Below are 10,346 nucleotides of genomic sequence, written 5' to 3' on the forward strand. Positions count from 1 at the left end.
GCCTGCGCACCTGCGGGGCCCGGGCCCTGCTTCCCGCTTCTCCCGTAGCAGAGCGTGGTGGGGGCGGGCCCCTCCCCGGGGGCGCCGGGGCGCGTGCGGGTGAGGTTGACCCTTCCAGTGCGTGGGGCGCCCGGGTGTCAGTCCCCTGCGACGTAGGACCTGGAAAAGGCAAGAAGGACCCCCCGTCTGCCTGTTGCTTTTTTTTCTTTTTTTCAAGAAATATGTCTGGCGCTTCCCTTTTTCGGGCTCCCAGACCAAGACGCTGCGAAGTCCTGTGCTGGCCAAGTGAGCGCCGAGCGGGGCTAGGCGGACCCCCCTGCCCCGCACCTCGCGGTGCTGCGCTCATCTCCGCCGCGGGCCCTTGGCCGCGCGGGGAGGCCCGGCTCGGATGCGCGCCCCAGGATGCGAGGACCCGGGAAGGGGGCTGCTGCCTGGCCTTGGCGGAGGGTCCAGGCTGCTGACGGGGAGCGGGAGGCCGTTTCAGAGACTGCAGTTCCCGGAGGAATGAGAACCGCTGGGCCGCTGGGTTTCTGAAGCAGTCCGACGTTAGTAACGCTTAGGTAAAGCAAGACACTTCATTTTAAAGAAAAAGTTCTATTTCAGCGTGACTGCTGCCTCGGGCGAATAATGGGTATCGGAGCCTCCGTATCTTTGTAGTTGAATTAAAAGTTGAATTAAGGAATACATTTCCTTCCTGGGGTGGGGGGTGGGCAGAGGGGTCAATTTAGAGGTTTTTCATTTTCTAAACGCTTCAATTTAAACAAACACTTGGGGGCTCCCGGCCGCTGTAATTCCAAAGACAATTTTCCCTGGTTTTAATTTGATTTGCATTTTTTCAACTTCGATAATATTCAATTTCATGGCTGAATACACAGGTAAACACTGTTAGGTCGTGTTTTTTCGCCCCCCTGCACCAAACACAATGTTGCTTGTCTCAGAATGCCAGGGGAGGTGACACCCGGTCCCAATAATATCTGCGGGTTTTTCCTGAATTATTTTCCGAAATATCTCGGCTTCCTCTGGGCACCAGAAGCGTGACCTATAGCTGAAGGGCTCTGCAGGTGTAGGGAGAGCAACACAAACATGGCCCAAAGGAAGGAGGCAAAGCAAACAGGTTCTTATTCTGCATAGAATCTACTCTAATTTTACCCAGAAACATTTAAAAATATTTTATTAGTAGTTTTAACTAATCAAAAAATGATCAATATGTTTACCTCCCCCAGAAATACTTTCAGTGTAAATTTTGTCGCTAGAAAGATGAACACTGAGAAATACAATGAGATAGTCTTTGCGAGAAGTTTAATTCGCAGCTTTGAGCTATTTTATCAAACATAAAATTTAGAGAAAATATGTCATGAAATTGGTTAATTAGCTTTAGTTATATTAAAGCTGATATTTAACAAAATGCCACTGTTAGTAACCTTGGGGCCAAACGCTCGGAGCTGTGTGCAAACAGCTACACCAAAGGCTAACACAGGTGGACAGTAATCCTCGGACACGACATCCACCGTGCATCTTGTAAAAGACAGTTGAGCATCATCAAATATACAGCTAGATTGGCACATAGTAAATCTATCACAACTCTAATGCATTTTATATTCCTTCACGAAACTGTGGCACAAGAGGTAAGTAGCAAAGAAACGACATACTTAATTGGTCAGTCCAGGGGTATTTATATAACAAAATAGCACTCTCAGCAACAATTCCTTATTTAAGGAATATATATTATATGTGTGTGTGTGTGTGTGTAATTTGCTTAATGGTCATTACTCTGAATCACTATTTCTACTTTAAATCCTAAAATTTTACAGATTTGAATGTCTGTCTTATTTTGTGAGTTTTTTTTTTTTTAATGAAGAGCTCGTGGACTATATTAGTGACTTTAAACAATTATAAGATATTAGAGTTTTGGCATCTTGGAAAGAATAGATTCACTGGTTACAGTGGCGAGATGTTCAGAAATTTCTTTGCTTGAGGCTGGCTGATTTTGGCAAACAGTATCATGCCGATCTCCCTGGCAAAATACTCCTTTTATCGTACGAAAGGGGTTTAAGCAAACGAGAAAGGAATTTCTTTTGAGATAGTATTGACTTTGAAGAAGAAAGTTCCTTAATTTTTTAAAAACACCATCATCATAGAAGGCTTACTGCACCGAAAGCCTTCAGGAAAATTGACCTTTATCATTTGACTTTTAATTTTTTTCAACAATTATTGAATTTTAAATAATCATTGTTTAGGATTCATCCTAATCCTCTGTATTGTGGGTGACTGGCAATTATGTCTTTCTGTTTATCTTACACAAATAGATGGTGGAGTTCGATGTCCACAGATGACAGCCGTGCAAACCTCCTCCTCGAAAAGAGCTCATGACAGGGACTCAGCTAAAACACACGGTCCACTCAGAGGATGGCAAACTACTGGCAATAGGAACCGATTTTTCTTTCTCTAGTCCTAATGGAGGAGGAAACGGGGATCTTGCTAAGAACCTAAAAACATTGATCATCAGAGTAAGTTTGCCAATTTCATTTGCTTTTACCCCCAAAGAGCTCTGTGTGCAGGCAGGCGATCTAGAAGCAGCTGTCAGGCATACTGGACAGCAACTGTACCCTCACCCCCAAATATTCAGCTGTGTCTGAGCAGCCAAAGATGGAAGAGGTTCGGCTGTCCTGGGGTGGGAAGGGGAAAGGAGGAAGGCCTAGGGGGATCCTGAGAAGTAGGTCTTTGTGGCGGGGGGGGGGGGGGGGGTGCGGGTAGAGGGAGGCTGGCAGGAGAGGGAGCCCAAGTCTCAGTAGGGAGCTTTCGATACAAACGTACGAACATGGGAGGCTGTGTCCTTTGGGGGAGACGTTAGTTCTCAGAGGAAGGAGTAGCACCCCCTGAAAGACCTAAATGCTTTAGGAAGGATAGCTGAGGGTGCTCCAGGTGGTTCAGTGGTAAAGAAAATGCCTGCCAATGCAGGAGACACAGGAGACTCGGTAGATGCAGGTTCAATCCCTGGGTCAGGAAGATTCCCTAGAGAAGGGAGTGGCAACCCACTCCAGTATTCTTGCCTGGAGAATCCCACGGACAGAGGGGCCTGGCGAGCTATAGTCTATGGGGTTGCAAAGAGTCGGATACGACTGAGCAACTGAGCATGCACAGATAAAGACTGTGGTCCCTCTGTCCCTTCATGATTAATAAGAGCAGGAGTCTAACGCTGGGGGTGGGGGGTGGAGTGTGTGTGTGTGAGAAAGAGAGAGAGAGAGAGAGAGAGAGAGAGAGAGAGAGAGAGAGAGAGAGAGAGAGAGAGAGATTCTGTTAAATGCAAGGGAGAAATCCTGCAGTTACTTTTAGTTGTTTACTGAGCAAGGGCAAAATCTAAACAGCGATTTCCAGGATCAATGAAGGGATCGTCTCAGGTTCCAGAGCTGAGCCCCCTAAATGAGTCTGGCATCCTGATAACTGCAGGTTAGCACCTGAGATCAACTCCTTCCTGCAGCTCGATGCTGGCAAGAGATACGGAGGCATCTTGTTCTGAGCTCTGGGAAGGGCGAGGCGAGAAGGGGATTTAATTGTCTGCCTGGGTGAATCGAAATGTCCTTCTAAAGCAAAGAAATCAAGAGAGATTGGCCTTTAATTGGCAAACTCGGCTGGTTGGAGGGGAGTGGTGATTAAATGGAGGAGGATAAAATGCAGATCAGACCCCCGCCCCTACCTCGCCCCTACAGATTCCAAGTTTCCATTCTTCTCCTCCTGTCTAGAAGGCTAGGTGCTTGGGCTGGCCTGCGCCTGGTCTGACCGTGGTGACTCTACCCTTCTCCCCATCTCAGTCTAATGCCTCCATTATCAGTTTGGAGTGGGGAGACTAGTTTAATCCAGAACTCTAATTATTTCCAAGGGCTGGTCATCCCCACACCCAAGACATCATTGGGTGCAGAGCGGGTCTTAGGACTCAGTTGTCCAGAACCTCCCCTGGAATCCCCAAAGGGGATTGGCCCCGTCTGCAAGAAGTCCTACCCTACTTAAAACAGTCTGGGAACTTATCTTCCAGTAAGTAGAAAAGAAAAGGAGACCTCCAGGCCAGGAGGGCCTGGCACAAGCAGGCAGCAGCCATCCTTGGCTTGCACACCCTTTTGCTTGTGTGCAGCTCCGCTGGGGTGGCACTCTGCCCCCAGACTGCAGGCTTACTGAGGCGGGGTCCCAGTCTCCTTCTGGGATGGAAGCAGCCCAGTACCCCTTTCACCCCCGCCACCCCAGCCCCCAGCATCCCATTCTGGGCAAAACCTAGCGGCAGGTGTTTACCAGATCTGCATTTGTATGTGTGTAGGGGGAGGTGGCTGTGGGGGCAGGGCCTTGCTGCCTGCACAGCTGCACTGGCAAAAGGGTGTGCAGGGGCTCAGCTGTGGTCAGAGTGTACATTCCAGCTGTGCTGTCACCTGGGCTGTTGGGCCACCAGGTGCGGGTCAGAGGGAGGTCAGAGGCCCCTGATCAAGATCCCTAGTAAGGAGTAGAACTGACAGGTGGCGCCTTGTCTGTGGATGATTTTAAGCCTATATGCAATCCCTTGTTTCTGCCCTTGACATTTTCCTCTTCTCTGGCATTTTTCTCTCCTGCTCCCACTGGAAGAGTCATCTGGCTGCCGATTCTCTTCTCCCTTCCAGCCTTAGCCTGTGGGCCCCCAAAGCTTGAATGGGGGAGGAGTCATGGTCCAGACCTGACTGATCCTCTGGTCAGCTTTGGGTCCATGGCGCATGGGAATTCTAACTCCAAGAAAGAAAAGGAGACCCTTTCTAGGACAGCGCTGGGAGGGTCTCTGCCATCCTTCCAAGAAGTGCTCAAGCCTGTTCTCCTTGAGATCATCTTGTATCTTTCCAGCCTTCTTCCAACACTGCAGGCTCCTCCCCCAACCCCCTCCTTGCTTACCACCAGCAACTCACTTTGAAAACCTGGGAGTCCTAGTGAAAGCTGACCTCCTATTGCATTAGAATCAGAAAGTTTTGTGCCCAGATCACATGAAACCAGGAAAAGTTGAAAGAACACAGAAGCAAAAGACTTGGATTCAATGCTGAACTCTGATATTGGAGTCCTTTCTCTAATTTCTCTCTGCCTGGGCCCATCACCCATAAATTCTGACAGCTGCTGGGGACAGGGGGGTCTTAAATGAGGTCATGTTCATTGAAGACACTTAGCTTGGTGCATGGTACAGAAGGGGACTCCACTCAGAGATGGTGGATGGAGTACAGTTGTGATCAAGAAAAGAGGGGGAAGGGCTGGGGCAGGAATGAGAGAAACACTAAGATGGTAGAACATTTTGCCCCAAAATGTACTCATCTTTTCCGGGTGGACGGTAAATTTTCTCTGCTAGCAAGTTGTTGAAGTTGCAACTTCTTTCTGTGTGTAAACAGCTCAGTTTCACGTAGCTCAGAATTGCAGACTGAACAGAAGATGTATAGTGAAATTGGTGTCCTTTATTTTAAATTTATTAGACTGGGCTTTAAAAGGTAAGGTGAGCAGAAAGCTCAAGTGGAGGGTCATCTCTTTTCGAGAAGCGTGCACAGGTTGGCATTTTGATCTCTCTGCTAAAGAAGCCTCTGGCTTCGACACACAACCACCTGTGACCCGGGTCCTGTCCTGGCCAACAATCTACCCTGGTCCTCCGCAGAAAATGTCATTCCCTTGTCATCTGCCCTCCCCAGCCCCTAGCTCCCACTTCACACCTTAGCTCCTCCCAAGTCCTCTCCGTCAAACACTTCCCAAGGTTGTTTTCTATTTTCCAGGAAGGCACTCTGAACACTCAAGTCTTCAGATTAAGAGTTGCATGCTTTTCTTTATGTGAGCCAACATTTCAAGAAAATCCATTATATAACTACATCTGCTTTGTGAAAAGAAATGGGATGATGAATTGAGGCCGTATTTCTAGTGAAATAAGTTGAAATTCACCCACATGCCCCTTATTTTGATTTGCTGGGGTCATGAGCAACTTCGGTCCAAAAACGTTCCTGCTTGTTCTTGAAACCTGTGTTTCACCTTTTTTCCCCAAGAAGTGAAACCATGGAAAAGCTGTTTTGCCTAGGAAGAAAATCTAGTCCTCAACCATATAAGTGAGCAGAAGTGGAACCACTTAGCAAGTAGAACTAAAAACCAGCAGACAGTTCTGATTCCAAAGTTTTCATCTACATCATACCCCAGGGTTTCCCCCTCACGCACCTATCTTTATGATGCACAAGTTTTCCCTCTCAGTTCATTTGACATATTTAAGTTCAGTGAATATGGCCTTGCTGGCACGGCATCCTGGCATCGCGGGGAATATCAGTGCCTCCGAGTAGCTTAAAGAGTGTTTCAACACCAGGCACTTGCCCTAATGAGACATGAGAACCTCTAGTTTTACATAAATGAAAGCAGCTTAATTTGTGTCGCTTTTTTTTTCCAGCATGAGGACTATCGGTTGTGTTATCTGCCAGTGACATTGCCCACTTTTTTTTTTGGAGAAAGAGGTGTGTGTAAAGAGTGAGTCGATGCCTTCTCATGGGAACCTGGTGAGGATGGGGGGACATGTGTAACAGGGACATCTGACCAGTGTTTTGTTGGCAGTGAGCACGGAGCTCTGAGGATCAACCACTAAGGTAAAAAACTGAGGACACTGCTGTGCAGATGTGCGTAACACCATCCTGTGTCCTCAGCACCTTGCACAGAGGATGAACAAAGACTCTGGAACGCACCCCAAGGGTGCAGGGGCTGGGGGAGGGGAGAATAGGAATCACCTCCAGTCTGGCAATAGGAACCAGGGCGGAATGACAGCTTGTAAAATAAGCCTCCATCAGTCTCCCAGGAGACAGCCGGCCTCAACTTGGGTGTTCCCCGCTTGTTAGCCTCACTCATAATTGGTCTCCCCTCCCATCCCACGTTGTTGGTTTTCTGTGTGTGGCTTTTGGTGTGAGCGTGTTAGGTCATCAACAAATACAATGGCGGGAGGTGGTGAGGGGGGGACACACATGATTGTTTTAAAGAAGAAAGGAGAGAAAGGATGAGAGAGGGAGCAGGAAGGCTGTGAACAGAATGCGGAAGATGCCCCAGGATTTAGGCTTCCAAGGCAGCCCCTGGAGTGCCAGGGGCAGCACGTTCCCTGGGAGTTTTGTGTAAGGGAGGAGCAGCCCGCCAGGAGCTGGGGACCCCACTGAGCACCACTGGGGGCACCATCTACTCCCAGCAGTTTTTGCTTGCTTGTCTCCGGAGGTGCCTGTAACACACTGCTCAGATCCAGTGCATTGCATCAAAAAGGAATTTCAAAAAAAAAAAAAAATCCCAATTCTTGTGTCTGCTCAGAGAAAAGATGTGGTCTCAGGAGCAGCCAAGGACCTGCAGAGATGGGTGGGTTGAGTGGCTGGACACACAGGCCTGTGCCAACTGGCCTTTTCCCCCATCCATGGTGAAATAGTTTCTCCCACCCTCCTCAGGATCTTTCCCTCCAGCCCACATTCTCTTTTCTCCTCTTCTCAGAGGAAACCAAGTCCTGGGAGTAGTGGCCATGAGAAACCTGTGGGCTGACCTCTGTAAAGTGGAGGGCCATCTGGCTGTCCAGTCAAGGGGTGGTGGGCCCGGGGGATGGGGGTTGCTGTGGACACACTGTATTGTTTTCAGTCCAAAAGGGCCTGGGACCCTCAGATATCTGTTTACTGCAAAAAGAACATTTGATGGGGAAAGGAAGCAACTGATAAGTAATTAAACAGAGTAGTAAACTTTTGGAGAGTTTTTCCTTGTGTTTTTATTTGTGTAATTTCGCTCCACCAACCATTGGGCTGCCTGGGTTGCCATGGTGCTATAGCGGAGGCTGGTGTCCACTGGGTCTCTGGCCGGACAGAGGCTTCTAGAGTCTGAAATCTTGCTCTTCTGTGGGGTTGGTGGCTCTCAGAGGGGTTGATATGAGGGAGTCTCTTCTATTGGGTGGGATTCAGTGCCTGTAAGTCTGCGGACACTGGCCACAGTTAGGTTAGGTCCATGGCGGGGGTGGTTTGCAGGCTCAGATTTTTCCTCCTCCCTCCTAGCACAAAGGGGACATTCCCACCCCCCGAGGCCCTGCCACGTTCTCTGGAGTGTTCTGGACAACATAGTTCAGAAGATCCCGGCCCCAAGTGGAGAGGCTCTGCAGAGCCCAGACCTCAGAAGTGTGTGCTGTCCCAGAAAAAAACAGTTACCCCGAGGTACCGCCAGGTGCCTTGTTGAGCAAACACACCCTCTCCCTACTCACCGCCCCCACCCCATTGAGCTTTCTCTCTAGCGTCTCCCTGCCCCACGCCTCCCCACATTAAAAGGCCCCCGAAGCACCGACGACCAGCTTCTCTGTATAAAGCCGGGAGAAGGCGCGCGATAAACATCAGGCGTTTAAATTGGCCATTTGGAAGATTACATCTCTTCAGCGAGGGTCTTTCTTTCAAAACACTGAATTAAGGGCCGCGGCTACTCCGCACCGGCTCTCAGAGGCCAGGCACCTTTTTTCTTCGGCCGTGGAATGGGCCGGGCGCGGTGACCCGGCGCCATCAGAGGCCCGGGCAAAGACGTGGGGCGACACCGTCTAATGACAAGTAATTGACGGATTCGAGGCCGCGCATTACCAGCGGAACGGGGAGGCATTAATTATTTAAAAACGATTAGCCTCGCGTGTGTCCCGCAGCCGAGCCGTCTCGTTCAGGGAAGATAACTAGCCACGCGAACCGAAGCTGGGCTGGGAGCGCGGCAGGGCAGGCGCGCACCCCAGCCGGCCTTGGGCGCGGTGGACAAAGGCGCACGCCGCCCCGCGGGGACAGGGGAAGGAGGTGACGGGCGCCCAGGCTCCCTACACAGGGAGGTGTCCACAGAACTGACCCTGCCAATTATCAAGACCGATTTCTGGCCTTTTGGGTTTGAGATGTGGGTGACTGCGGCGGGAAGGGAAGAAACTTTCCAGTTACGGTGGCGGGTAATTTCAGTGGTCCGAGACCTAGCGAGACCTACGTCCTGGCGAAATATCAAACTGCTCAAACCGGCGCGAGCCTCCAACGAGCCAGACACCCAGCCCTAGAAAGCAAACCCCCAGGCGGAATGCAAATTTGGAGTGGGGAGGAGCACCTGGTAGACCCCAGGGGAAAGACACCTTTTCTACCCTGCTCTCCAAAGTCGAGGGTCCTGCGGTGTCCACTGGCAGCCTCGGAGCCACTAGTTTCCCCAGCGGGCGCTTTCCCGTAGGCGGGGGACAGATGCCGGGCGCGGTGACCCGGCGCCATCAGAGGCCCGGGGAAGGGACGTGGGGCGACACCGTCTGTCCGATCCCTCCAAACCCGATGTCCTGGGCCAGCGTGGGGGGGAGGGCAGTGGTCGAGGAACCGCCCCGCGTCCGGGTTCAGCATTTCCCTCCTGGAACCGGCTAGTGGCCCCGAGGCTCCCGGACCTTCCTGCGGCTCTGCGCGCTCATGGCGAGAATCCGGGTTTCCCTGGCCGCTGGGAAAGGCGCTGCCCCTCCTCGGCTCCCGGACGGCGGGGCCCCCACCGCCGCTGGGCCTCCGCGTCCCTGGAACCCACGCTCGGGCCTCGCTCAGCAGCCTCCCAGGACTAGCGCGCCATCCCCCGCCGCCCCGATCCCAGCTTCTGAGGCCCAGACCGGCTCCCACCCCCGCCTTCCCACTGTCCCAGGGCACCAGGAGGCCCTCGGATCGAATCCCCGGCCCAGAGAAGCTGCGGGAGCCTGCGGTGGCTTCCCGGCGCTTCGGGACCCCGCCAAACTTTCCAACTGTGCGCAGGACCCAGGTTCACTCTGGGTCCCCCAACACCTAGCATCCTCAGAATTCCCCGCAAAAAGGCCACCTTCCCAACTTCGGATTCTCTCCGACTTGGCTTCTCCCTCCTTCCCCGCCCCTCAGGCCTCGGAGCCCGGGGTAGGGCTAGGGTCTGGCTGGGGGCGGGGAGGCGCGCGGAGGGGAGTGGGGGGCGCACTCCCTACCTGCGGTGCGGCGGGCGGGCGGGCGGGTGGGCGGGTGGACGGACGCGCGGCGGCAGCAGAGCGTCCAGCGCGCGGAGGGAGGCGGCCGACTGCTCCTAGCCGAGGCATCCCCGCATTTATTTGAGCTCAAACCGAGCGACTGTTGACTTTAGCACACAAAGCAAAGATTTCACTGCCCGCTAGTTTAAAAATGAATATTTTACCAAGATATCGATCAGCGTTATAAAATTCAGTTAAGTACAATGGGATCCTGCAAAAAAAAAAAAAAAAGAATAATAAAGGAGGGGGGGCAATATAATATCTGTGCAAATTTGCTGAAGTGTGACGTGGCCTGGAAAGTTTACCCTCCTGGAATTCGGATCTAGAATGTTTTTTTCGGTTGTTTACTGACTGTTTA

At 51.5% G+C, this 10,346-nt stretch overlaps 1 long non-coding RNA gene across 6 annotated transcripts in view; it reads right to left on the minus strand.

Annotated features, from left to right (window-relative positions):
* The window catches only part of LOC114117582 (uncharacterized), a 32,338-nt gene extending 22,298 nt beyond the window's left edge, over window positions 1-10,040 (minus strand). For 5 of the 6 annotated variants that reach the window (XR_009595921.1, XR_009595918.1, XR_009595919.1 and 2 more), the window contains exon 1: window positions 11-10,040. This is a non-coding gene — a long non-coding RNA (uncharacterized LOC114117582). The remainder of the gene's footprint in view (window positions 1-10) is intronic. The other variant, XR_009595920.1, reaches the window with a different exon arrangement.
* Window positions 10,041-10,346: the final 306 nt, after the last annotated feature.

This window comes from Ovis aries, chromosome 13 (assembly GCF_016772045.2).
Source record: "Ovis aries strain OAR_USU_Benz2616 breed Rambouillet chromosome 13, ARS-UI_Ramb_v3.0, whole genome shotgun sequence".
Lineage (NCBI taxonomy): Eukaryota > Metazoa > Chordata > Mammalia > Artiodactyla > Bovidae > Ovis > Ovis aries.